The 27,351-nt window shown below is 36.5% G+C and overlaps 1 protein-coding gene across 1 annotated transcript in view; it reads right to left on the bottom strand.

The window, feature by feature from the left end:
- VSNL1 (visinin like 1) overlaps positions 1 to 3,263 on the bottom strand; it is a 104,776-nt gene extending 101,513 nt beyond the window's left edge. Inside the window, exon 1 of the mRNA XM_020288656.2 lies at positions 2,970 to 3,263. The gene's annotated coding sequence lies outside the window, so the exon portion shown is untranslated. The remainder of the gene's footprint in view (positions 1 to 2,969) is intronic.
- Between the last annotated feature and the right edge of the window lie 24,088 nt (positions 3,264 to 27,351).

Here is a 27,351-nt window from a genome sequence, read left to right as displayed (position 1 = left end):
ATGGAAGAAAGGGAGAACATGAGGGAGAAATAGAGAAAGCAAGGGGAGGAAAAAACAGGAGGAAGGCGGGAAGGACAATCAGGCAGGTCATATTGCTCGCCGTGCAGCCCTCCTCCAGCAAGACGAGGGAAGGAAGCTGCGCAAGAAGAAAACAAAACATCAGACTGAAGAAAGGCTGTGTAAGTGCTTAAAGGTTTAAAAGCTGCACGACTCTCCTCTACAGCGCCACTTCAGGTTAAACTAGACAAGCCTTCTTCCTTAGGTCTTCCTGCCCCCTCCCTTCCCCTTCTCTGTAGGTGGCTCCATCTGGAGGATTTCCAGGAAGGCCAGAGAGAGTTAGGCATCTCTGATTTGGGTTCTGCCTCCTAGGAGCCTGGGGAGAGCTGGCATAGCCCACTGTGGGTTTACACTGCAGCTTCCTCACTCCACTAGGTGCTAATCCTTGCAGCTGCAGTGGTTTTGGAGGAGGCTAGATGAGGAGAATGGGGATGGAGCCTGCAGTGTCTCTGAAGACTGGATTCCCTGAAGGATTGATTCTCCGGGATAGAGCAGGGAAAGTATGGAGATGGGCCATAGGCAGTTCTCGAACAAGAGCTGCAGATTCTGAATGATTTGCTAGTTCTCTAAGAAAACTCCAAAGAAATTGACTGAGATGCAGAGGAGGCCAGGAAGGCCAGACTAAACATTCATAAACATTCAATGAGGAGAAAGGCAATATAAAAGTGAGAGAAAGAGACCTTACAAGAAAAAGAAAGGCAAAGAAGAGAAATGTGATGGTGTAAAAAGGGACCCTTGGAGATTATCTCTAAAGATGTGCTGGAAAGCAGGCATTATTTATTTGAAGACTGCAGCAATATCACTGATGATGCTGAAAATTAGAGACAGAATGGAACATTTGCACTGAATATTACGTTTTAATTGTTTATTCTATAGACTAGAAATTAATTGACTTTTCTCTAGCTCCATGGTTCTGGGCCTTTTTCCTCATCTGTAAAACAAGGGATTTGGACTAGATACCTTACAGGGTCTGTGCCTGCTCTGACCCTCTCTTGTCAACCTCTAAGCCAGGGACTCTAAGATCAAATATTTATGAGGTTTAATACCACAGTCCCCCTTTTCCTCCACTACCCCCTTTTCAATACAGTGCAACACCTGCATCATTCATCCAACTGATGCCAACTCTCATTGATGACAGAGAGTATGGCTCAATTGTGAAAAATGATTAGTTCTTCTGCTCTGGCGCAAGGAAAGAGGGAACAGAGAAAGCAGCATGATTTATACTTTGGATTTTCAAGGAGAGGATATTCTTGAATTTTCAATTTCAAATTTCACCCATTTAACTAAATTACAAAAGCCTTTGAGGGGTTCCAAATAGTTGGACTGATAAATGGACAAAGAGCCCTATAATGACCTCCATCCCTGTTTGGGGGAACATTTATTTCATTTCATCCCAGAAATTATATCTGCTTTTTTTTTTTTTTCATGAAAATCCAGCACATACTGGCCATGTTCTTCTCTTGTTTGCCTGCCTCTAGCCATTCTGCCAACCTGCTTCAGTGCAGCATTTTCTGGGATCATTAACCACCCAACGCTTAATGAGAGTGTATTCATGAGTAAGGTGTTCAATGATGCAGAACCCCCCCCACACACACACACAAGGAGGCACTTTAAATGATCATGGAGGTAAAACGTGTTTTCACCAAGAGTTTCATTTTGAATTTGTCTCAACCTGAAATTCCTTTAGAAGATTGAAAAAATATATATTAATAGGTAGAGATAAAACTCCCTGACTTCTCTTGCCTTCACGTGGAAAGCGACACACAGATAGTATATACTTAGTGTTTTCTACACCCACCAACATTTCTATTTCATTTTAGTCTCCAAAATATGAACAGGAGGGCAACTCTAGAAAAATGGATTCCCACTCTGGCATCTCACAGGGCAGTGCCCGGAGCAGTGCGGAACACTCACCATTTCCTGGCGCGTGGGGACCATCGCCCTCTCCGCGCCCCCTCCCCACGCTCGTTCTCACGCCCCCTGAGGGCATTCAGCAATCCGATTTCCACGCGGGGTTTGACCTTGCAAAGACCCATCTTCCAGTTTCTGGGCAAGGAACAACCCATTTTAACTCAAAATACACAACGACCTTTTCTCCTTTAAAGAAATACTACCAAATGTAACACACCTGGGTTAACATTTCCCAACCCTGCATTCCGGAAGACGAATACGGAAGGCAAAGGCAGGTAACTAGTTTGGGTCTGACAGTACCCGTTCAGCGACTCTGAGTCTCAGGCTCTGTTCAAAATCCACAGTGCGGTGGAACATCTTTCCTTTTTCTGCCCATTCACCATTGTGACGAAAAATCAAAAACGAAAAAAATTATTTACTCATTTCTTAAATACTGAGAAATGTGATTATTTTGCGCCTAACTCCGCGGATTTTAAACACTGACATCCCGCTTAGAAATCAACCCCGATTTCCATGCCAATCTCATCCACTCAGTTTTACTTAGCAAACACCTTTGCTGCCCTTCCACGGTGAGAAAAATGGTGCACCAACTCCACGGATGACAGGTTGGTACCTGACTGCACCCGCTTAATAGTTTTATCAGCAACCAGAAAACTTCACAACCGGTCAATTATCTACTTAAATCTGTCTAAGGAAATCCGCTTATTTATAGATTTAAACTACCAAAGCATCACAGTTTCACCTATCTTAAATCTAGCCTAAAATAATCCCCCAAACACACCGCATATAAACACTCCCCCTTCCCCCACCCCAATTTTTCCAAAAGATCCCCTACGGACTAACAGCACATTCAGATCGCCAGCATCAACTAAGGCAATTGTCACCATGCATTTAGACGCATCTATGCAAAGCCAAGTATGTGACAATAGCCAAAGCAGCTCCCTGACAATTGGCTGCGCTACACATGCAGAAATGCAACGAAGATTGTATTTTCCACTTACAGTTATAGCGCTGCGCACGGTCACTTAACGAAAATGATAAAACTCAACAGTTCTTTTTAAAAAATATATATTTAATTCGGGTAAACGGTTAAGCCGTCTCTGTGTGTGGTTCTTTCTCGCTCTCTTTTCCTCTAGAGCTCTGGGCTGCTTAAATCCCTCTCGGATCGCGCCTTGCCAGCCCAGCCGCCGCCGCAACACGCTCGGGTAAATCTCTGTTGCAGATTGGGAATCCCATAGAAAACCTAGGGTCCCTGGAGCTGGGTGCGCAGGCGCGTGAGCTTCCGCCTCTCCGGGCACCCCCTCCCTCTCCTCTCCTCCCTCCGCTCGCGGCTCCGCAGCCCTAGCTAGGAGAGCTCGGGAGCCTGCGACCGAAAGCCGCCCGGCGATGCGCATGCTCAGTTGGAAGGGCTCGGAGTTTCCGCGGGTGGATTCCGCGTCTCCAGATTTTAGCAGAAACTCAAAAGGAAAGTGGCTAGGGAAAGGGAGCCTGCCTGCCTGAGCTGCCTGCACCTGGACTGGCGCAAGGGAGGGCTAACTGGGCTCTTCACGCCCCGCAGTTACTGAGCGTGGTGGCTGAAGGCCGAGGCCTGAGCTGGGACACGCAGGGCCCGCTTTTCCCGCCGCTCTGTCCTCGTGGCCCGAGACCCACCCTTTGCCAGGCTGTAAGATGGGGGGAAACTGCTGAAATCTCGGAAGCAAACCTGCTCAGCAAGTTGTGAGCACGTCTGCCTGGCTCACTGAGGGAACGGTTGTGGTGGTCATTTTGCCATGAGCCATTTCATCCGAGGGTCTTCTGCTGAGAGTACAGGGTGCTGGTCCTCCAGCACCCAGTGACCTGGCCAGAACGGCGTTAGAAAAATGTGTGTTCAAGGGAGCTGGGTCGGAGGCTTCTTGCCCTGTGCACCTTGGGCAAGTCATGCTAAACCATCAAAGACTGTTTAATAAACGCCTTATGTATGCACTTCATAAATATTTATTGAATATTCATGGAGGAGGTGGGGATTGTGGAAGGCAGGGACTGAACCATTTGCAAACCCAGGTTGAGGGCTAACTAGGCGATCTTATAAACCCTCCTTTGTGTCCTTGAACAACTAACTCCTTTGGTATCTCTTCCCCGCTCTCCCTCTCCACTGGCCTGCCAAAGCCTAGAAGACTTGGCAAGGAGTAGAGCCCAGTAAATGCTTGGTCGGTCGCTTCCCTAGTAAGAGAGCAAGGAGAATTCTCAGAGTTCCTAACCTAATCACTTTCCCCAGCTCCGGATGTCTGCACATTCACTCATTAACAATTTTTCTTTGAACACCTATAGACTATTAGGGAACTGTTTTATGCTTTCAGAATAAATGCAGTGAACAAAAATCCTTTCTGGGGTTTTCATTTAGGTGGGAGTTTTACTTTCAAGGGAGGGGCATTCTGGGGGTGCAGTGAAGATCAACGTTCTCCTTAAGCAGAGAGCTTTTGCAATTTGCACAGCATCCTCACACACCTTATCACGTTCAGGGAAACTGCAGAGTTGAGTTTTTGGTGCTGAGGACAGCAGGAGCATCTTCCGTGGCAAACGGGCTCTGACTTGACAAATCTCCACTGCCAGTAGGCAGCTGCTCCTTACTAAAAGTCAAGGAGTCCATCTTCGAGCCAACTTAAGGCTACTTAAGGGAGGAATAGGAAAAACTCCGCCCGATGAGTCTTTAGCTATAGAAGATTCATGCTAAGTGCGGGCCTGAGGACGATGACACCTAAGCCCCATTCAACGCCAACCTGGCCAGCCCAGAGCCCAGAAACACCCTCCCGCGGCCAGACTCCTCGGGAAGGCTGAGCAGAGGGAGGGCGCGCTCTCGGGACTCCCAGGACACCGCTGGTGGCTGTCCCTTTCTGGAGGGGCTCTTCTGCTGGGTGCTGGTGACCATGCTGGTGACCGCGGAAACCCGGAACGCGGAACCGCGCGGACGAGAGCGCGCGCCCTGGCGCGCTGCGGCAGCCGAGCACATTTTGAGTCTGCCGGGCGCCGGCCCTGCGCTCCCGGGCCGCAGTGCGCACTGCAGCGCGCGCTCGCTGGCGGGCCCCGCCGTTTCTGTTCCTTGGGATGCAGGGGGGGCCGGGGGACGGCGTGGGGTGGTCATTTCTGGATGAGTCGCTTTTCTTGGCCAGAAAGACAACCTCCAAGGCTTTCAAAATCCCGTCTTTAGTCGATTTCCACCACTAAGCATTTTACGCTGGGCTGTCTGGTTTCTCTCTGGAGAACAGCCTCCGCACTTGCAATAGGCATCAACCGAAGGGGTCAGGATGCCATTTCTTCGCTTTCACGAGATGTACATATTTATTGCACCCTGGAGGTCTCTTTTGTGGCAATGTTCGGTTTCAGATACCTTACTTTCAACTTGTGTTGAGGAAGAAATGTACAATGATACTTTAAACCGTGCTCTGTTATAGAGTAGATTTAATTTCGGTGCGTGCGCTTTTGTAAAGCAGCTGAATCTAAGTGAGCAGGCAGATTTTTTTTTAAATCCCTTTTGCACGGCAGCGTTGTTTGGCATCCTAAATAAGATACCTTAATTTTAAATCTCCAGCTATTAGGTGGCTTCATTTTTTTAAGCTTGTAATATTTTGTTGTTTAACATTTTTTAAAATATACTCTTTAGTAGAGTTTTATATGCAGTGCGATGTCACAGCGGGGAAACCAATTCTAAAAGACTCCTGAAGGAATGCTTTTGTTTAAATTACAGAAAACAATTCCCCTCTTTTGGATGGTAGAATGAACTTTAAGAGAGAGATGTGGTAGGGACACTAAAAAATGAGGGAGCCCGCTGATTCTTTCCTCCTTCAGGCATTTGCGGATGTTTCTGGTAGGAGAGTTGAGATGCGCTGCGCCCGCTCCTATGCACCCAGGGGTAGAAGGACTGCAACACTGCACTGTGTTGAGTGGAGAATGCTGTCGGCTCTCGCGGCTGTCCCATTACCTAAAGCCATGTCCCCAACACTACAGAATACGGGGGCCAGCTTTCACACCCCAGAATTTTTTTTGTAGAGGGTGGGGGAGGGGAGGAGGATGGTTTTATAGGTAAGGGCCTTTTTTTTCTGGAGTACCTGGTAGAAGCCTCAGAAATAATTGAGGAACCATTTCCCTTTCCTCTGTTACAAAGTATATTCTTTACAGAAGTTTCTAGCTTTATTTCTACCTCACTCCTTCTCAGATTCTAACAAATAAACAAGCAAAATAAAACCAAGAATAACTTTTCAGGTGTACACAACCCCATGTAATATTCACACCGGATTTAACTGTGAGGTGGACTGGTTGAAAGGGAGAATGGAAGTCATCGTGTTAAATGCCAATAGTATAAAAGGTCTAAGCTGTAACTGGCTCCATAAGCAAGAAAACATTTTTTATAGTTTTTTTTTTTTTTTGGTAGTTCTCTTATGTTTCAAGTTCCCAGGCCAGTAAGATTTGCTGACCAGAACTTTGTAACTTTCTGTTGCACTGATTCATTCCCTTTTGAGTTTCTTTCTTAGACTCCAGGGAACCTCCTTGCAGCCACTAGATAACTATAAAAACTTACACCACCTGTTTGTCCAGAGAAGACAAGTTAATAAACACCCCACCACAGATTGTGCCCAAGGACCCACTGAACTACCTAGTCCCCACATCCCGCCTTCCCAGAAGGCTGAAAGAATGACCAATATTAACCCCTCGCTCATTATGCTACTAAAATCCCTGTCCTGGGAGGGACTTATCCACCATTTTTCAGTCATGGGATATATGTAATATCATGATTTCTCATTGTGCTTGTGTGTTCTGCACTCCATCCCAAACATGTAATGATGCTCACTCCCCTCATGCATTATTCATTTAATTTCCAGAAAAACCCCTGACCCTGTTGGTTGGGGAGGCAGATTTGAGGCAGTCCATTCTTCTCATCTTCAGGTTGATTCATCCTCTGCTATAAATCCTTTCTTCCTTGACAATCCTCCTGTCTCAGTAATTGGCTTTCTGTGCAGTGAGTAACAGAGAACCCCCCTTATGGATTCATAAACATAAACTTGCAGTCCTATGAGCTCATGGTAATATTATTTATTAGAGATAGTTGTGTATAAAATATATAAGCCGAGAAGGGTGGAGCTTAAGACATCAGGGTATTTGAGAAATTGGAAGAAAAATTGTTTGAATGTCATGATAAGAAAATGAAAAGAGATAGGAATTGGAAACGTGGATTTATAGTCATTCGAATTTGTGAAGAATAATGATAGTAATTTTCTTGTATGGCTAAAATGTCATTATTCCTAAAGCTAAAGATATTAATCCTTACAGAGGAGATGCATTATGTAAGACAATTATGTTTATCCTGATTTTTATCATATTTTTTAAAGATATGAATAGACCAATGAAATAAAATAACTTTCCTTAAGTCACATAGGAAGTTGTCTCCTAAATAAAACCCTACAACAGTTTTTGTGACATATAAAATGGCTCATTGTATATGTTTGTACCCCTTCTACATGATTTTCTAAAATAAGTGTAAAAATGCAAGATGAAGCAGTGATTCTTATGTAGTTAAAGGGAGTGTTTCATGCTTCTCTCTGTGGAGAAAGGATTAAAATTGCTAATGATTTAGTGGACCTGGTTGATAATATGTCCCAGTCCACCACTGATTTAGCTCTGTAATCCATGACTAGATATAAATTCAGTTTGAAATCTTATTCTCTAGCTATAGACACAAACTTCCCTTAAAGTTTTAACAATCCACAATACAAGTTTCTTAAGGCCCTGCTGAATGAATTATTGTCAAAGTTTTGAGTTTCCTGGAAGCATCTTGGAGCCTCAAAAATGGTCATAGCAATTGCAGGTGGTGTGCTGCCCAAAGAATAGAGAATCTTTATTCCATTCTTTCTTCTACAGTTAGGCCTGACCTACAGATTCATAGCAGTGCTCTTAAGCTGGAAATTTTCACCGCTATTGTTAGTGACAACACAAAGAAATGATAACAGAATTAAATTATGTATGACCCTTATTTCTTTTCTTTAATGACTTTTTAGGTATTACTTAATGCTAGGCTATACTTACTCTTCTTTAGGTGTGTGAATAGCCAAATAATATCATGGGTCCATTTTGCGGAACCTCTGTAGTTGAAGACCATTTGATCCTGAAGGGTCTTCAAAACCCTTCTTACTTAAAGGAGATTTTACTGACTCGTTTCTTCTTTTAATATCTATTTTCTTTAATATAACATTTTTAACGAAACTCTCAACCTCAACAGAGAATCTTAGCATAAAATTTAAAGGAAAATAAAAATAATGAATCTACATACTCTCAGGGACAATCAACAAATACAAAATCCACATTCTTTTGCCAAAAGATTTTCACAAGTGAGTTTATATTTTTACCTGCTACCTGAAAGAGGAAAGAAAGAGTAGGCTGTCGTATTTTTTTTGGTATTCTTACCATATACCTCCTTTAAAGTTCATTTTGCCATTCCTAAAAAGGGAGTGTTCAAGAAGAGAAAGAATGACCATTGATGTTCTTAAATCCAGGCATTTCTTTTGCTCTCCAGTTTCTTATTTACAACTACCTCTAGAACTTCTTCAAATGAGTAATGCCTTGAACTCAACATCTCCAAATAATTTTCTCCCTTGCCATTCTGCCTCTCAAGATCTATTCTTGCTCCCGTGCTACCTAGCATATTAATGGTGCCCCTATTAACCAAGGTCTCCAAGTCAGAAACTAGGAGGTCATCTTCAGCTCCTCTATCTCTCTCATCCTCTGTCAAATCATTACTTAAATCCTCAGGCCAGGTTTGGTGGCTCATGCCCGTAATCCTAACACTCTGGGAGGCTGAGGCTAGCTGGTCACTTGAGGTCAGGAGTTTAAGAGCAGCCTGAGCTGCTGTAAAGTATTTTCATGTATACTGTCTCAGTTAATCTTCACACTGTAAACTGTCTGCTATGCGCTAAGAAGAGAAATATTCTTCCATTAGGAGGCAATATTTCAGCTGAACTTAAAGGATTAGTAAGACTCTTAAAGGTAAGACAAAGGAAAGGAGAGTTTCCAAGAAGGAAAGAGCATATGGGAAAGCACAAGAAAGTAAAACTTTACTATATATTTGGTAAACTACAGGGACTACAGTATAGTGGAGCATACTTGACAAACTATGAAGCTTTATTTAAAAATAACGTACTAGGAGACTGGGCACGGCGGCTCACGCATGTAATCCTAGCACTCTGGGAGGCCAAGGTGGTTGGATTGTTTGAGCTCAGGAGTTCGAGACCAGCCTGAGCAAGAGTGAGACCCTGTCTCTACTAAAAATAGAAAGAAATTAGCCAGACAAATAAAAATATATAGAAAAAAATTAGCCAGGCATGGTGGCACATGCCTGTAGTCCCAGCTACTCGGGGGCTGAGACAGAAGGATTGCTTGAGCCCAGGAGTTTGAGGTTGCTGTGAGCTAGGCTGATGCCATGGCACTCACTCTAGCCCAGGCAACAGAGTGAGACTATGTCTTAAAAAAATAATAATAACATACTACATCATGGCAATCCATCTATTAATTACTGAGTAGAAACTTATGTTGTTCGCTTTTCATTTCAAAAGGAAAATTAATATGTTACACTGGCATGAGAATAAAATTCCTAAATTGTTTTGATTGAATTTAAAGTCCATAACTCTGATATAAAGAAGCTTTATAATCTTTAAGCATGAATATCTTCTACTTTGGTTAAATTATTGTCATGCAAGTTGAATTACTATCCTGCAAATAATCCATATTCAAAGTATTAAAATCATTCTTTAACTAATTGACTTTTAATGACTTTTATTTATTATTCTTGTGTTTTTTTGGACATTAAGCATAAATTGCAAGTATAGAACTATAATAAAATACATTATATTTTATGGCCTTTAAATTATTTCACAATCCTTATATTATTTGATTTGCAAACAGATAGCATTATCTTCATTTCATAGGTAAGATTAACTCCTTAGAAAGACCAGATTAACTCTTTGGAAAGGCCATATTCCAATGCTTTCTATAATAGAAGTTATGAGGTATAATGTGGTATAACCAGGTGCAACCAGTAATCTAATCTTAGTTTTTCAGTAATGACTACCCTCTAATGCTGACAAAATGCTCCACTCTTCCCATCTTTCCCAGTTTCAAGTTCTTGCTTGGGATGACAAGAACATGCTGTAGTAGATCATAATTTAGGAAGAAGGTGAATTACCATTACTTACACTACTAAAGGAGAAACCCAGAAATGTTTGCTTACTTTGTTTTTCTTGATTAGGAAACCAGAATACATTAAAAACACAAAGACAAAGGGTGTTGAGCATTTCATTAGCAGTTCATAGTCTAATATCATGAAAAAATTTTGCACTAAAATTGAAAATTATGCATTATTAAAAAATTTTAAAAATTATACATTTTGCCTCAAAACTCAGAGGCATCAAGGACTCCACTTTTACTCAAGTTGCTTGAAATACAATAAAGAAGAAAGTATTTTTATTGGCAAGTTCTCTATAGTAATGTTTCTGAGGCTATTTCTGATATTTGGTGATAGAGACATAGTTTATTGTGTCATTTCAGATTAGATTTGGTATATTTTGGATTTTAATGAAACAAAATTAAAATAAAACCAGTTAAACATCACTTATAATGAGAAGATCTTCAGTTTTATGTTATACATAAATAGAATTTCCATGTATGATTTTATTTGAAGGCAATATTTCACTGTTTATTTACTTTTTTAACTTCCAGGGAAATAAAAAAGGCATAACTCAGGGGTAAAAGAAAGTGGGAAGAAAAGTTTTTACAGTCACATCTGAAATAATAAGGACTTGAACCAGGAAAGTATCACTGGAAATGGAAAGAGTATAATTTGATATTGTTGGGATAGGATCAACAGAATTTGATAGTTTATTGTATGTATGAGAGAAAGTAAAATCAAAGGCAATCATAAGATTGGAACTGGGTCATCGGGACAATGGTGCTGGTTTTAGTAAAAGCAGAAGTGTACCATTGGAGAAAAAGACAGAAAAAGGATGAGCTTAACTGCTGGACATGTCTCTTGCATTTGAAAGGCTACTAACATATCCAGGTGGAGAAGTCCAGCAGACATCTAGAGCTTGCAGGTGTGGAACTTTGGTGAGAGGTCTGCACTAGAAATGCAGAATTGGCAGTTATTTATATACAGGTAATGGCTGAAGCAATGAGAATAGATATGACTGACAAAAAAGGAGTACAGAGAGAAGAGACAAGAGGGTAAAACTTAAGGAATTATCTAAATTTGGAAAAAGGAATTTGGAAGAGCTGTGTACTTGTTATTCTCCCTATGTATTATTTGTTTGCAAATTTCTAGAAAGTAATAATAGTTGTATTCATTTTAGTATTATAAAGTAGCACTTAGGATATTGTCTTTAAGAAAGTATATGTGGGATTAAAATAATGATGTGTTTTAACTCAGCTAACATGGAACATGGTCTATAGTTAATAAGAAAAATAGTAATATTTCAAATATATGCATGTTGATTGAATTGTTTTAGAAAATACTAATATTTAATTAAATTGATGATTAATAACTTATTCATATGTACGCACATGGATACATATATGTATGTATATATGTGTGTATGTGTTTATCTATCTTTCTATCTATCTGATTTTTTGTTTTCATATTTTGAGTCTGCAATAGATACTTTTGTAGGACTGTGCTTAGCCCACAAGCCAACAGCTCTCTTGCGTCTCATCCAGTATGAAGAAATAGGTCCCTGGTTGCTATTTGTTGCTTGCTTGGACACCAGAGCTTTGCTAGAACAGTTTGGAGTTTTTCTTATGAAAATTTGGAGATGACATGGAAAGAGTTGTGTTCATTTCTCCATGTGCCAGAAAATCTAATGTGTAAACTGTTTTTTTGTCTAGTTTTGAGTATTTCCTCTGTCTACACTTTCTTTTTCTTAACACTGATTTGATTTTCTGTACTATTAATTCTGTTCTTTTATGTCCAGTGCAGATTTTAATTCTGCAAATACAATTTGTATGTTTTCTTTTTCAGCTTTAGCATTTATCTCTTCGTTTCAGTTTATCTTCCTGCTTTAGTTGCATGGAGTCCGTTTCTTCTTTTATTTTTTTTTCTGAAGATGTAAAATAGCTGTCTTCTAGAAATTCTTTCTGTTTCTTATAGAATATTAGTTTTAGAAATATGTTTTTCCCACGCGTTTCTAGAGAAATGCCCCCTTTCCTGGCTTTGCATTTTTGATGCATATGTGCCATGTTGTTTTGTCATTTATCTGTACTTGGAGAAAGAAGTAGTTGATCCAGAACATTCCAACAGAGTTACATTTACATTTCCTTTAGGCCCTTTCACTGTTCAGTTGGGTACTGCTAACTTCTCTCAGCCCCAGATTTAAAAGGCAAATTGATATGCCTGACCATTATTTCATTTTGTAATTTCTAGTAAGTATATATCTAATCTCATCTGTTGAACTAAGGTTGGACCTATTTTTTATTTTATTTTATGCTTTCTGGCCAAGCTAAAGATTTATAGTTTGTATTTTTTTTTTTTTCTTATAAAGAGTGATAAAGAACATGACTCTGGTCTAGATTTCTCCCACAGGGCCAACAATGGTGTTGAATCAAGTTTGAAGCCATTTATACTAGTCTGATTTAAAAGGTAGGATATATGGTATGTGTTCCAAGAACATACTTCTTAATCCATCTCTATATAATGAAAGTTTAAATTCCTTCAAATCTATCAATCAAATTTTCTTAGCTTTAGGTTACAAAGTTGGTGACTTTTTTGCATTTTTTGCTATATTTTCATGAGTATTTTGATGGAAAATATATCAAATATTGCTCTTCTGTTTCTGTATTAATCTGAAAGAAGCAGTCTATTGTGTACTTCCAAAAAAGTAATTCAAGATAAAAATAATTTTCCCTGACTATGGCATAAAAAATGAACCCAGTGTAGCAAGCCATTATTACTGTCTTTACCCGGCAAACATTATTGAACACCTAAAGCTGGAAGGATAAGATTACAAAAATTAATAAGGCATATTCACTGCTTATAAAAGGCTTTCAGTCTATCCTGGGAGAATGGAGAAAAATGTAGATAATTACGAAACAGTTTGATAAATTCTATGATATAAGTAAGCACAAAGATGTGGGAAAATAATTGGCATGAGAAAGAATCTAGACTATGAATGTAACCCAAAGAAGCTGATTACTGAGCTAAATCTACAGCTTCGGTTCTGGAAATGTTTAATGAGTAGTTACTATGTGCTAAACACTGTCCAATTCTTATTAATAGCACAAGTAAAGCTGTTATAATTGATAATAACACTTTGTATTTTCATAATGCCCAGCACTCTTTTTTTTTTTTTTTTTTTTTGAGACAGAGTCTTGCTCTGTTTGCCCTGTGTAAAGTGAAGTGGCATCATCATAGCTCACTGCAATCTCAAACTCCAGGATTCAAGCCATCCTCTTGCCTCAGCCTCCCAAGTAGCAGGGACTACGGGTGCATACCACCATGCCTGGCTAATTTTTCTATTTTTAGTAGAGATGGGGTCTTGCTGTTGCTCAGGCTGGTCCTGAACTCCTGACTTCAAGCAATCCTCCTAGCCTCCCAGAATGCTAGGATTACAGGTGTGAGCCACTGCAGCTTGGCCCATAATACTCTTTAAAACATTTTTATGTACATTCTCCACCTGACCTTCACAATAACACTGTGAGTTAGATAGTTCAATTACTAATAACTAATTACTAATTACTAATAACTAATAACTAATTTTGCTATTGAGGAAATCAAATACCAGAAAAATCATGTACCTTTTAATGGCCATAAATATTTTTATAGAAAAGGCAAATAAAATTAACGTGTCCATATTTTTTAGTTAATTTTTTTATAACTAAATAGTACATCATATCTAGCATGATGATCTCTGAATTCACAGGAAAGCATGTCCTCATTTTGAAATTATTTAGATTTGGTAAATCATTTGAAAGGACAATAATGACTTAAAGTTTAGAATTTTTTTTTTTTTTTTTGAGACAGAGTCTCACTTTGTTGCCCAGGCTAGAGTGAGTGCCCTGGCGTCAGCCTAGCTCACAGCAACCTCAAACTCCTCTGCTGAAGCAATCCTCCTGCCTCAGCCTCCCAAGTAGCTGGGACTACAGGCATGTGCCACCATGCCCAGCTAATTTTTTCTATATATGTATTAATTGGCCAATTAATTTCTTTATAATTATAGTAGAGACGGGGTCTCACTCTTGCTCAGGCTGGTTTCGAACTCCTGACCTCGAGCAATTCGCCCGCCTCGGCCTCCCAGAGTGCTAAGATTACAGGTGTGAGCCACCGTGCCCAGCCTAGAATTCTTTTTAGTGATCCATATAATGTTAAAATATTTTTTAAAAATCATAAGCCAATGAAGAGAAAATTAACTCACGATAGAATAAATATTTCTTAACTTTCCTCTATCACCATTTAAGCAGGATGATATACCAGGTTGAATAGTGTACCCTCAAAAATCATGTCCACCCAGCACATCAGAATATGACCTTATTTGGAAATAGGTTATTTGCAGATATAATTAGTTAGGTTAAGATGAGGTCATACTGGATTAGGGTGGGTCCTTAATAAATAATGACTGATATCCTTATGAGGAGAGGAAAAACACAGAGACACAAAGAGATACACACAGGGAGAATGCCAGGTGACTACAGAGGCAGACATTGGAGTTATACATAAGCCAAAGAACATCAGAGATTTCCAGCAACCACCAGAAGCTAGAAAAGAGTCATGGAGAAGGTTCTTCTTCAGCATCCCCAGAAGAAACCAACTCTGCTGACACTTTGATTTCAGACTTCCAGCCTCCAGAATTGTGAGAGAATAAATTTTTGTTGTTTTAAGCCATCAAGTCTGTGGTATTTATTACAGCAGTCCTACAAAACTAATACAGAAGACAAGTGCATTTAAATACAGTATATGGGAGTTAGGTTTACAATAAAGAATATTATGGCAGTAAGAAAATAGAAAGAGTTTTCTTTTCTACAAATATACATCCTTTTTTTTTCCTGTGAAAATTATCAAAGTTGGGGTTAAGAGATTTGGAATCAAGAATCAACTCTGCTACTTATTAGGTGTGGTCTTGGTCAAATTACTTAAGTTCCTTTCATGCCTTGATTTCCTTATTTATAAATTAGGAGATTAAAAATCTACATAAAAGTAGAGCTTTATGTTTCAAAAATTCAAAATATTAGGCTTCTGCAAAATTCCAGATAGTAATTTAATAGTGCTAACTTGCATCTAAGTTAGATAATATTCAGCCAGTTTCTTCCAATTCAAAACTGAATTAAATTCATAGTTTTGGCTTTGAGTTCATTTAAAATAATTTCCTTAGAGACCTTTCATATTGTTGTTCATGAAAATCAGATTAGGTATACTGACCACAGTATCACTGCTATTAACAGAAGTAATACAAATTCTGTTTAAGATTTCCTAGGCTAGTTTATGGATGTTTGAATAAACCTGAGTATTAATTACACAGTAATGTTAAACAATATTTTGAAATTAGACTTATATAACACCTTGCCAATGGTCCATATAATTTTTTAATAGACTTTATTTTTTAGAGCAGATTTAGGTTTACAGCACATATAATGTTTGTAGAAATGTTCATTGACTATGGACCTTACTGAATTCTTTTTTTTTTTTTTTTTCTCTTTTGACATGAGCTCCTAGTTTCTACTTACTGAATTCTTATTGTGCAGATTGTAGTATAGTATTAGAAGTTTAAACATGTTAATCATGGATTGGTCGAAAAATAAGACTAAATAAAAAATTATTTAATATGTTACAGATCCTTGATATTCAAGGAAGTGTATGTCCTAAGACCTTCTTGACTTCCCAATATATGAATATTACTCTAGGATAAAATTACTTTATTGTAAATGGCCATATTATTGCTTATTTATAGAGTATTAAATGAGATGACAAATTAAATAACAACAGCAAATCTACATTCAGCTACAGATACTGGGTGATCAGTTAACTGGACTTACTAATTTAGTTAATTATAAACACCATCTTCATGGTTGCATAAAATTCACATTTGTGCTTTAGCAAAATGACATATTACTATGCCATGATAACCTTCAGGGTTATTCACAAATAGATACAGCCCAAAGATTAAATCTATAGAGGCCACAATCTTAAAATCTTGCTACCTGAAAACATTATGAAAATTTTTATATATCATTGTACTACTTGAAAAATAAATAATTGAAATTTGAGAGCATAACCATTGTGAAAGCAGTTTGAATATGATGGATTAACAACAGTTTTAAAAAAGCTAAAGTTTACTCCTTGGTCTTTACGGATTCAACATGCATTTTTAAAAATCGACCTTTATAAAGAATTCTAAATAAATTGAAACTCTTTCTCCTATTATTGAAGGTAATAATTCTATCAATATAAGAGAAAAGGTCATTAATGATATTATTTGTGCTTATACTCTTTTTATTCTAAAAGCTGTGTGGACAATTTGCCACTTTGGTCTAGAGGAAAGAATACAGTAACTTTATTTACGTCTTTAGGAAGTACCAGGATTCATCTGAGGAGTCAGTGTCTTTCCAGCAGCTGTAAAAATAACTTGTAGGAGCACTTTAAAACTAATTAAGAAAGCTTTATCCAGGAACATTAAGGAAGTTAAGACACAATGTCCCTGATGCTGTCAGGTGAGTATGCTTTTTATTTTCTCTTTTGAGTATTTCCTTTTGGTTCCTCCTATAGCAAGAATCATGCTGCTATTAATACTTGGTAGCACATTTTATTCAAAGAGCATAATTGAATGGAAAGTTGCCAAAGATGAATCTCCTCGGATTTATGAAGGAATCTTTCTCTTTCAGAGAGTGAATTGTATTCTTTGGTGATTATGGTGATGTCTTTCTTCTATGGGGTGAACTAGGAGTGGGGCAAGTAACAGGCACTGTCAGTCAGTGATTTCTGACCAGATCCTATGCCTGAAGTTAGAGTAGAATAGAACTCTTTAAGTGAGTATCAAAGATCCCTTCACTCACTAAGAGCATTTCCAAACCAAAGTGATCCCACAGCCTGTTATCTGTAGTATTCCTAGAGCCCCACTCAAATTTGTAGCCCCCCAAAAAGGAATTTCACAATAAATTAGTAGATTTCCATAAGTAGATTCAGGTTACAGTGCATTGCTTAATTTGTGTAACTGTAAATTTCCTACTTATTCTTCAAGGTCTGTCTTGTTCATGGGGGATTCCCTGATTATTCCATGTGATATTTTTTTTTACTTTTTGACTTCCAGTAGTCTTAAGATAAATGGACTAATCAATGAAGTATCACCATGACACAGTTCTTTTTCTGGATTTTAGTATCCAACTGTATTGTAAAGCTACTTGGTGCAGAAGCTGTGTCTTATATTTCTATTTTGTATTATTCAAAATGCCAAGTCTTATTCATAATAGTGTTCAACAATTATTTGGTTCATTAATTACTCTTTCTGTCTCTTCAGTTTTCATTCTCAGTGATTTTTTTATGATTTTATTATCTAGAAGAATTAAAATTCCATTGGGAATTCTGATAATTGGGAAGATTATTTTTATAACTTGACAATAATTTTATTTCATAATTGGTATAATAGTTGTGATACATAATTTTCCACTAACAGAACTCAAAACAATAGAAAACAGTTGTTTTTATGCTGGTTTTAAAAAGAAAAAACATTTTTAAGTAATTTTTTTTTATTGTTAGTTGACAAATTATAACTACATATATTTATTTATAGAGTATAATATGATGTTGTGATATATGTACATAGAGAAAATTTGACATCTTCTAACAGGTGATTATATTTCCAGATATGCAAGATAGGTTTGTACCAGATATCTTCTAAAAGTATTTAACAAAAAGTGACTTAGTGTTCAATTTAATTTTCATGAATATAACATGATTGGGTTGATGGAAGAAAGGAAATTAGACTTGACAAAGAAAATTTCTAGGATTATTTGACTGGGCAACAGTTTTTACAATTGGCAATAGACACTGGAACCATCTTTTGGCAATCAGTGTAATCATTCAAAAGCCAAGAAATATGTTTGTTTTTCCTTATGTAGTTGTCCTTTTCTTTTTTTGCTACTGATAAATGAAGATTGTGCTAGACTTCATTTTTTTCTCTGTTTTTTTGGTAGTTTCCGTTGAACTGATCAGAGCTTTCCAAGGTCTTTGTAAAAGTTTAAACAATCTTCTCTTTTATTATTCTTAAGTAAAATGTTATGTATGTTTATGTTTTAAGAGTGATTGTCTATATGAAGGTAATGCTGAAATCTACATGCTGTTGATTTAACCACTTCAGTACCAGCGTCAACTATAGTAGATAGCCACAGATGAACGTGCACAGTGACTTTAGCCAATAGCCGTGATATGACTTTTCTAATTTTTCATTTATCAAAATAAAATTATGAACATTTAAAAATAACATAATGAAAACATATATGTATATGTTACCTATTCTAATTTACATTACAAATAAAGCTGCCTGTAAAGTAAAACAAGCTTTGAGTGCTTTAAAGATTTCCTCATCACACAAGAGCAAAACGGATTCCTCGTCAATGCACAGCACAGACTATCCTGCGGACTACGAGTGCTGGCTGTGGGCAAAGTTTCGTGGCCCGTGAACATGATACCGAAGTGGTTAAAGATTCTTTGCTACCCATTCATACTCAAACTAATTTTGGGGAAATTAATTCCAAAGTCAGAAAATTAAAACTTACCACATTAAACAATAAATAAAATATCTTTAAGAAGCTGCCAATTAAAAGCATTTTGATGATGGCATGCATGCCCCAATAAAAATTATGCCAGTTTTTAATACAGTCAAAATCAGACTACATTAAAGCAAGGATGACAATTTGAAATTATATTTTAAAACGAAGCCAATCATGCCACTAAAAAGAGATAAGAGGTTTATTTTCCATTGAGTGTTATGAGGTTTCTATGCCCACAAAGAATTTATGGATGTCATGTGATAGCATATATAAGTAGCACAGAGTGTAAATTACATCGTTTTGCCTATGACAATGTATAGTTAGAACAACAATAACAAACAGGAGCTGGGAGAGTGTAGTGCTGATATTTCTGCTCTTCACAAACATGCCAATTTATTTTAATACACATATGAAGATAAAATCATCTGCATTTACACCCTAACACACTATATTTATGCTTTTATGACTGGCAATAAAAATCTAGCAGTTTCTCCAATGCAGTGTGCTTAAATTCAAACTCTCATCTTTATACTTATGATACGCTTTTAGGCAAGTTCAACCTCTTTATTCTCCTCTTCTATTAATTATATGCTTATTTTCCTAGTCAACTAGGCTTGAAATCTTGAAATAATCACTAAGTCTTACCCTCAAAGCAGCTCTAATGAAGTTCTAATGATAATTTCTTAAGGATATCATTCCTATCGGTTTCTTCCTTCTCATTCCCATGGTTGATACTCTAACACAGGCCTTAATGTTTCTGGTTATATTATTGCGATGGCTGCTTAACTAGACTAATTTTTGCTAGAGGTAGCATTATCTTGCTTCCAATTCATCCTAAATGTGGCTACTATGTAAGTTTTCCTAAAATGCTATTTTAAATATATCATTCTCCTGAAACAAGCCCACAAATATCATCTTGCCTATGGAATAAAGCCAACATTTTCTTAGCCTGGCATTCAAGGTAATGAACACTCTGACCTCAATCTGTCCTATTTTCCTTTACCCTCTTATGAGAACATTCTCTCTCAAACAAACTTGCCTACTCACCTATTGCCCAGACATATCTTGCACTTTTGTCTATGCCTTTGTTTCTGTTCTTCTTCCTGCCTAGAATATATTCCATTACTATTCTACTCAAATCCAAATAATAAGTATTCTCTATGATGCCTTTAGGCCCACTCCAATTTTCAATAACTTAACTCTTTTAAATAAAAAGTATACATTATTTATGGAATCTATTTAGAAATGATGTATGATTTTTTTAACCTTTATATTGTTATTAAATGTTTGTTATTGCCAATGTCTTGTTTTGTGGATAACTTTCTTGTATAGTGTGTGGCATAGTATTGAATATATAATAAGAACTAACACTGATTGTTTCATTGCGTAAAAACTGTGGTTCCCAGAGTAAATGCCTTTAGGTCCTTACAAAGGAGGGTCTTATTTGGCTATATTTAGTTAAGCTGTTAAAACAAACTATAAGAGATGACAATTGAGGCAGAAAAAAATCAAGATGCATAGTCACAAAAATTCTCAAGTTAATTATTCTTAAATGAGAATTAATGAACAAATATGCATAATAGACACTTTAAAAAGTGGAATGAATAGTGTATTTGAAAAGCAGAGTGATAGCTTTATGTTAATAAAGATATTTAATATATTTGGAAATATCCAATGGTATATATTTTAATCCCTTTTCCTTTTATGTTTAATTTAGAGAGAAAAAAGGCTGTGTGGTAAAGAGTTATTTCCTATGGGGCTGTCCATAAAGCAAAGGAAAAAAAATTGAGCAATTTGATATACCAAAAAAAAAAAAAAGTCTGGAAAGAAGTTGGAAAGTCTCTTTCAATGATTTTTTTTTAGAATGGTCTAAAGATTCTTATTCTAGAATGGTTTAAGAAGTGAATGGATTACTAACAACTGTAAACACTTATATAGAACTTACTATGTGTAAGGACACTGTTCTAGTGCTTTAACATGTATTGACTCATAAAATCTTAGTAGCCACCACATGATGCAGGTGCTATTACTATCATCCTCATTTCATAGTTGAGGGAACTAGACACATATGGTTAAGGAATTTGCCCAGAAATCACATAGATAGTAAGCAGTGGAACCAGGATTCAAATCCAGGCAGTTCAGTTCCAGAATCCATGTTTTCTTCCCCCACCCCATTTCCCTTCCCCCCTTTCCCTTTCTTTCATTCTTTCTTTCTGGAAATAGAAAATACAGACAGAAAAGGATGCCATTCATAATGTGCATCACAACAAATTATCACAAAATAAATGAACACACCACCAAGTTAAAAAGTAGAAGACTGATGCATGTGCTTTTGGAGTACAGACAGAGTCCATATTCTTAAGTTCTCAACTACTACTCAATATTGCATCTCAATAGGTTTCCAGACTTATTACTCTCCTCCTTAAAATTCTTACTATGATTTCAATTTAAATCGATTCAAATTTAATGTTCATTCCTAAAAAGCAATAGAGAAAAAAACAAAATAACCCCAAAAGCCTGAATTTTGAGCTTGTTTTCTTGCAAGAGTTTACTTCTTCTTTTTCATTAAAAAAAAGTGGAAAATAGTTTTGTAATCCTTCCAAACCTTGAGCAAATACGTAAAGACACATTTTTTAAGCAGTGCAGTTAATGTAGTTTTTGACTACTGTGTATGCAAACCCTTATGCTTTTCTTGTAGGTCTGTACTGGAGAACAAGGGTTGCAGAAAGGGCTAGTGGTGAATGATGCCACATTTCTGTTTCTCATCTTCTATTTCTCAGCCTCCAATGTGGACATCTGAGATATTTCTTTTGGAATTGAAACTGACATATTTTGGTTCCACATTTAAGTTCCTGACAAAGTTTGACCTTGTATCAATACTTTCAGGGTGGGTAAATATGATTTGAGGCAATTAGTTTATAAATCAAACCCAGTGGAAAGGTTATTTCCTACAATGGCATGTAGCTATTGAAATACTCATTTGTTTGTTTATTTATTTATTTATTGTAATTAGTCTGCCAGAGAGGAATTTGGAGAGTAAAGGTGGAAAAGATGGTGCTGTTATTACATTGCTAAGCTAGTAGAAGGATAATCAACAGGAAGACACATAGACATTTAAGTGTCCATGACTACAAGCCTATACCTATCAAAGGAAGCGCACTGCATCCAGAACAATGATGAGCACATATTCTTCATTAAGTATTGTTTGAAGTAATTTTTTTTAAATTGAAATTCCTGCTCGTTTTTTTTATTTCATCATATTATGGGGGTACAAATGTTGTTAAGGTTACATATTGACCTTGCCACTCCTCCCAGTCAGAGCTTCAGGGTGTCCACCCTCCAGGTGGTACGCATCGCACTCATTATGTAAGTATACAGCCATCCCCTCCTCCCCGCTCCCACTGTTTGTTTGCACCTGACAGAGATTTTATAAGCATAAAACAAAGAAGAAAACTTATGTGTCTTTTTATGTTTTTTCTTTCTTTTTGTTTCTTTGATACAACATTTGGATGGTTATAGAGCATATTAAACTAAAATTCTATTTATAATCCTTTGATTAATTATATATCATGTGTAATATAATTAGCACTGCTTGGAAATGTATGGTCATGTTGCTGCTTCTTTTTGTCTTTCTCACCATTTAGTTTTTTACATATGAGAAAGAAGATTATATATGTACTCTCTCTGCATTCCAGTCATAAATACTGTGGTTCTGTCCCTGCTGAGCTACACATTATATTCTAAGCCCAGACCTTACTTTGTTTCAATATTTTCTTGAAGAAAACATTGTAACTGTAACCAAGCAGCCCATATTCTATAGTTATGTTTTCCTAGGTTACTGTCCAAGGTATGAGCTAGATAACTTTTAAGAAAGTCATCTTTAGAGTCCCTCTGAGTGGTCTCCAGAGAACATGGGTTTAGCTTTTGAAAGTTGATATGAAATTACAGTTAAGTGGGTGATTAGCATAATAGCATGGCCAGCCTCAGGCAAAGTTGCAAAGTGACATTTTGCAACTTCTCTTCTTTTCTATTTATGCTAAACAATACGTAAAACAACAAACATTAAAAGATTGCCCTTTAACAGAATTGTATGATAACTGCAATGAATGAGAATTAATGCCTTCCCCCCCCCTTCCAACCCCACATTCCCCAGTTACATTCCCTTGCCTACTTTCTAAGATTCTTGGCTTTCTTTTTTGTAAGATGCCTTCAAAAATCTGCTCAAGGAGGTCATGGCCTTGTTCACATTTTCCATTGTTAATGTTCCTCTTTTAAGGTCCACTGATGTATGGAACATGCTGAATTCAGTTATGTAGAATTTACCAAACCCATTCATTACAATTAGAGAAAATCTGGGACACGTACTACCTTCAGGATAGGTAAGTGATGATATTATAGCCTTTATTTACATTTAGTTCTTAAAAATAGTGCTCAGTTTCTTCGAGGCCCTCATTGATTTTCACCCTGACTGGCCAACTTGTCCTGTAGTCAGAACCCTGGGGTCAAGGGCTTTCCTGGTTAATTCATCTTTACTTCTACCTCATAGTTCAATGCTAGAGCTATTTCTCCATTACCTTTGTCTCTGAGAAAGCAGAGCTCTATTTTTCTGGACTTTAGGTTAATTTTTTTTTTCTACTTGAAAATATACTCCTGATGTTTCCTAGAGTCTGTTTTTTAAGACCCAGTTCAATACTCTCCTCTGTAAAGCCTTCCTTGTCTACCTTACCTAAAATTGATTTAATCCCTCTCTAAATTACTATAGTATCTATTTTTAAATAGTATTTTTTATATATTACTTACTTGGTATATATTCAATCCAACAATTAAAAAATTATCATCTATTGTATTTATTCCTTGCTAAATATTGGAAATACAAAGATAAACAAGTTAACTATTCCAAGTCTCAAGGAACTAATAATTTGGTGGAGGAGATAGTATGTTAAACTAATTATTATATAATTTTTAAAGTATTACAATAGATGTATGAAATGCTATGGGAATATGAATGAATAATTGATTAATGTGGAAATATAAGGTAGTTTTTAAGAAACTATATATAGGCTTATAGGAATGGAATGAATGAATGAACCCTTTGGAAATCAGCTTTTAGGTATCATTTCCTCCTGAAAGTCTCAACTAAGCCTCCAGACTAGGTTTGGTTTCCTTTCCTCAGTGCTGGGACATAACTTTATGGTAGCACTTATCCTATTATATTGAAATAAATGCTATATGTCTGTCTCTCTGCTAGTGTAAATTCCTAGGGAGAAAAAAGATTGTTTTATTTTTGAATCTCTATTATCTAACACAGTGTTTGGTGCATAATAGATGCTGAATAGATGTCTTCTGAACAACAAAACGACAAAATATGTGAGTGTTTGGGGAATTGCAAGTAGTTTTGTGTGGTATAATGTGAGGCAGAGGAGAAGAGAATGAAGTGGCTAGAGATAAGGCTGAAAAATAGCTAGGACAAAATTGTAAACAGCCTGATTAAATGGGCCATATTTTGTTAGTTATCTCTTTATATACATGTTTCTTGCTAGAATGCATTTTTTAGGGACAAAGATTAAATCTTTTATGTCATGGTATTTACTTCAGCAACAGACACAGTTCCTTGCACTTAACAGATGTTCAGCAAATCAAAGCAGAGTTAAATCAAATCATCAGATGACAGCATCCACTTAAAAGTACTTTGAAGCCTACATTATTATTTAGTTGTCAATGATTATGGATTGATAGTAAGCAGTGACCATACTCTGCCCTAGATAATGATAGAGGAAGCATTGTTTTGATCCATCATTTTCCCCTGAAATGAACATATTTCCATTCTGAAATCATGAACTATAAGCAAACCTAAAAGACTTAAAGAGTTACTTTTTATTTGTGGTACATTTTGGATTCTCCACTCATTAAAAAAAAAGTATCAAATGAGGTGAAGACAAATTAACACTAGTTTTTTTTTAAATAAATTTTTCACATGTGTCCTGGCATCAAATATAGAATCACTTGAATTGCCTAATTTTGATTTTAGTCAGACAAACTGCCTGGCTTACTATAGCTACAACCCTGTAGTAGAAATGATTTACATAGTAATGTAGCTGAAGTATTATAAGATGGAGTATGATGGAGCACTATGCTTATAACTGTTTAACAACTGGCTTTCTAGACAGACAGACAGAAAGAAAGAAAGAAAGAAAGAAAGAAAGAAAGAAAGAAAGAAAGAAAGAAAGAAAGAAAGAAAGAAAGAAAGAAAGAAAGGAAGGAAGGAGAAAAGAAAGAAAGAAATCTCTGATCTGTAGCATTTACTGATATTATTGATGTAAATTACTTCCCTTATGGCCAACTCCTAACTAACTACCCACATGAAATTACTGAAATGTGTGGTTGGGAAGAGATGCTGATAGTCAGCTCATCTGAATCTTTGGGAGCCAGCCTAGTACACTATGATTTTGATAGTAATAACTATCATAATTTTTAAAAAATCTTCAATGAACACTGATTTATATGCCCAGCACTCTTCTAAATGCTTTACATAGTATATTTTATTTAATTTACATAGCAACCTCGGAGGTAAGTGCTACTTTATAATTTCCACTTATAGGAATCTGTGTTTCAGAAAAGCTAAATAATGTGCTCTTAGGAAAAAGTGGAATATAGATTCAAATTTAATATGAGTCAATCCTACCTACCCAACTACTATTTTATATTGTGTTCTGATAGAAAATAAATTATGTTTAGCATAATTTTCATGTTAAATGTATTTTGTATTTAATGTAAATATATATAATTCTTTAAAAATTCTAAGTAAAAGATATATGAATTTGCCATTTCCAGCTAAATCTTTATTTTTATGCAACCAACCAAAACAAAGTAACTAATCTCAGGAAAAAAACTATACAAAAGGAGAAAGCAATCTAAATAACTTTAAGTTAATATGATGAAAAATATAGAAATTTTTCCATGTCAAAAACTTGAAGATTCTTGCAAAAGATCAATTAAAATAACTCACAATTATTTTTAAAAGAGGCGTTATTTACAATAGCATGAATTCCAATACAATACAATATAAGGTCTTACTTTTTTTTCAGTATTAAAGAGTCTTTTAATTGCTGCTGAAATTTATTAGAATGTCAAATGGATGTTGTAAAGAGTTGAACACTCTCACTTTTCTAATGCTTAGGGCTCAGGAAAAACTTTATTTCTAACTAACTAAGCATGCAGAAAATATAATAGTACATTAATGAGGTAAGATTTAGAAATAAAAAAGAATGATCAACAGATAAAACTGTAGTTACAAGATGGTTGTAAATTTGGAGTCACTGCAGAAGACTTTAAGTAAGACTTAATAACTACACGTTAGCCAAATGAACCAGCATATGCCCAAGACTGAAATTGTGGAAGGACTTTATATACTTAAGGAATGATGAGAAGTGTAGTGCTGTAGGAAAGCAAGTCGTGCTGTGGAAGCTGAAAAAATACTATGGAGTGAAACTATGAAGAAATTTATAAGCCAAATTAAAGAGTCTGTGTTTTATTCTGTAAATATCAAAGAGTCAAAAGAAGTTCTTGACTAAGAAAGTAACAAAATGTTTAATTTTTTAAAAGAAGAAAACTCTTGTAAGTGTTGGGCAGAAGTTGAGGAGAAACTAGTTAAACGAAGATCAGTTTATTACAATATTCTCAAAGAGAGATGATGAGGGTTTGAAATAATGCTGAAGTATTATGGATAAAGAAAAGAGGATCAATTTAAGGCTAATTTTCGATGTAGAATCAACAAGATTTGATGAATGTCTACATAGGGATTGAATTTTTGGTTAATTCAGTAAAAAAGAAGAAAGTGAAGAATAGACACTGTTTCTAGTTTAGGAGACTGGGTAGATAGTGATGTCATTAATGAAAATTGAGAATAAGGGGGTAGTTTACAGTTTTAAGCATCTGCATATACACTGCCATATTTAAGATGATAGTTATGTTATAAATGACCGTTATTGCTCTGCTGAAAGGTTAATCACATATGCAAATATGTACAATATCAGTTTTCTGAATTATTTCCTATCTGGTGCTTACCATTAATTAAAAAGTATTATGTTATTTATAGCCATATTTATTTTATTTTAAATATTTTTAGTAAGTGATGATGTTTTCCTCTTTGCTGTATTTGGCTTAAATATTTTTGTTAGCAGTTCTTAATTATATTATCTTTCATTGTGAAACAAAGTTTTAGGGTCAGCATATCAATTCATTTCTTACATGATTGATTAAAAGAAGTAAAAGAGAAAAACTGCACTGTCACGTTGCTGGTCCTACCATGAAACTTACATGATGTTAAAAATGTTAACATTGGCCGGGCGCGGTGGCTCACGCCTGTAATCCTAGCACTCTGGGAGGCGGAGGCAGGCAGATTGCTTGAGGTCAGGAGATTGAAACCAGCCTGAGCAAGAGCGAGACCCTGTCTCTACTATAAATATAAAGAAATTAATTGGCCAACTAAAAAAATATATATGGAAAAAATTAGCCTGGCATAGTGGCGCATGCCTGTAGACTCGGGAGGCTGAGGCAGCAGGATTGCTTGAGCCCAGGAGTTTGAGGTTGCTATGAGCTAGGCTGACGCCACAGCAC

Source organism: Microcebus murinus, chromosome 3 (genome assembly GCF_040939455.1).
Source record: "Microcebus murinus isolate Inina chromosome 3, M.murinus_Inina_mat1.0, whole genome shotgun sequence".
Classification (NCBI taxonomy): Eukaryota; Metazoa; Chordata; class Mammalia; order Primates; family Cheirogaleidae; genus Microcebus; species Microcebus murinus.
This window is presented reverse-complemented; position numbering and strand designations above follow the sequence as displayed.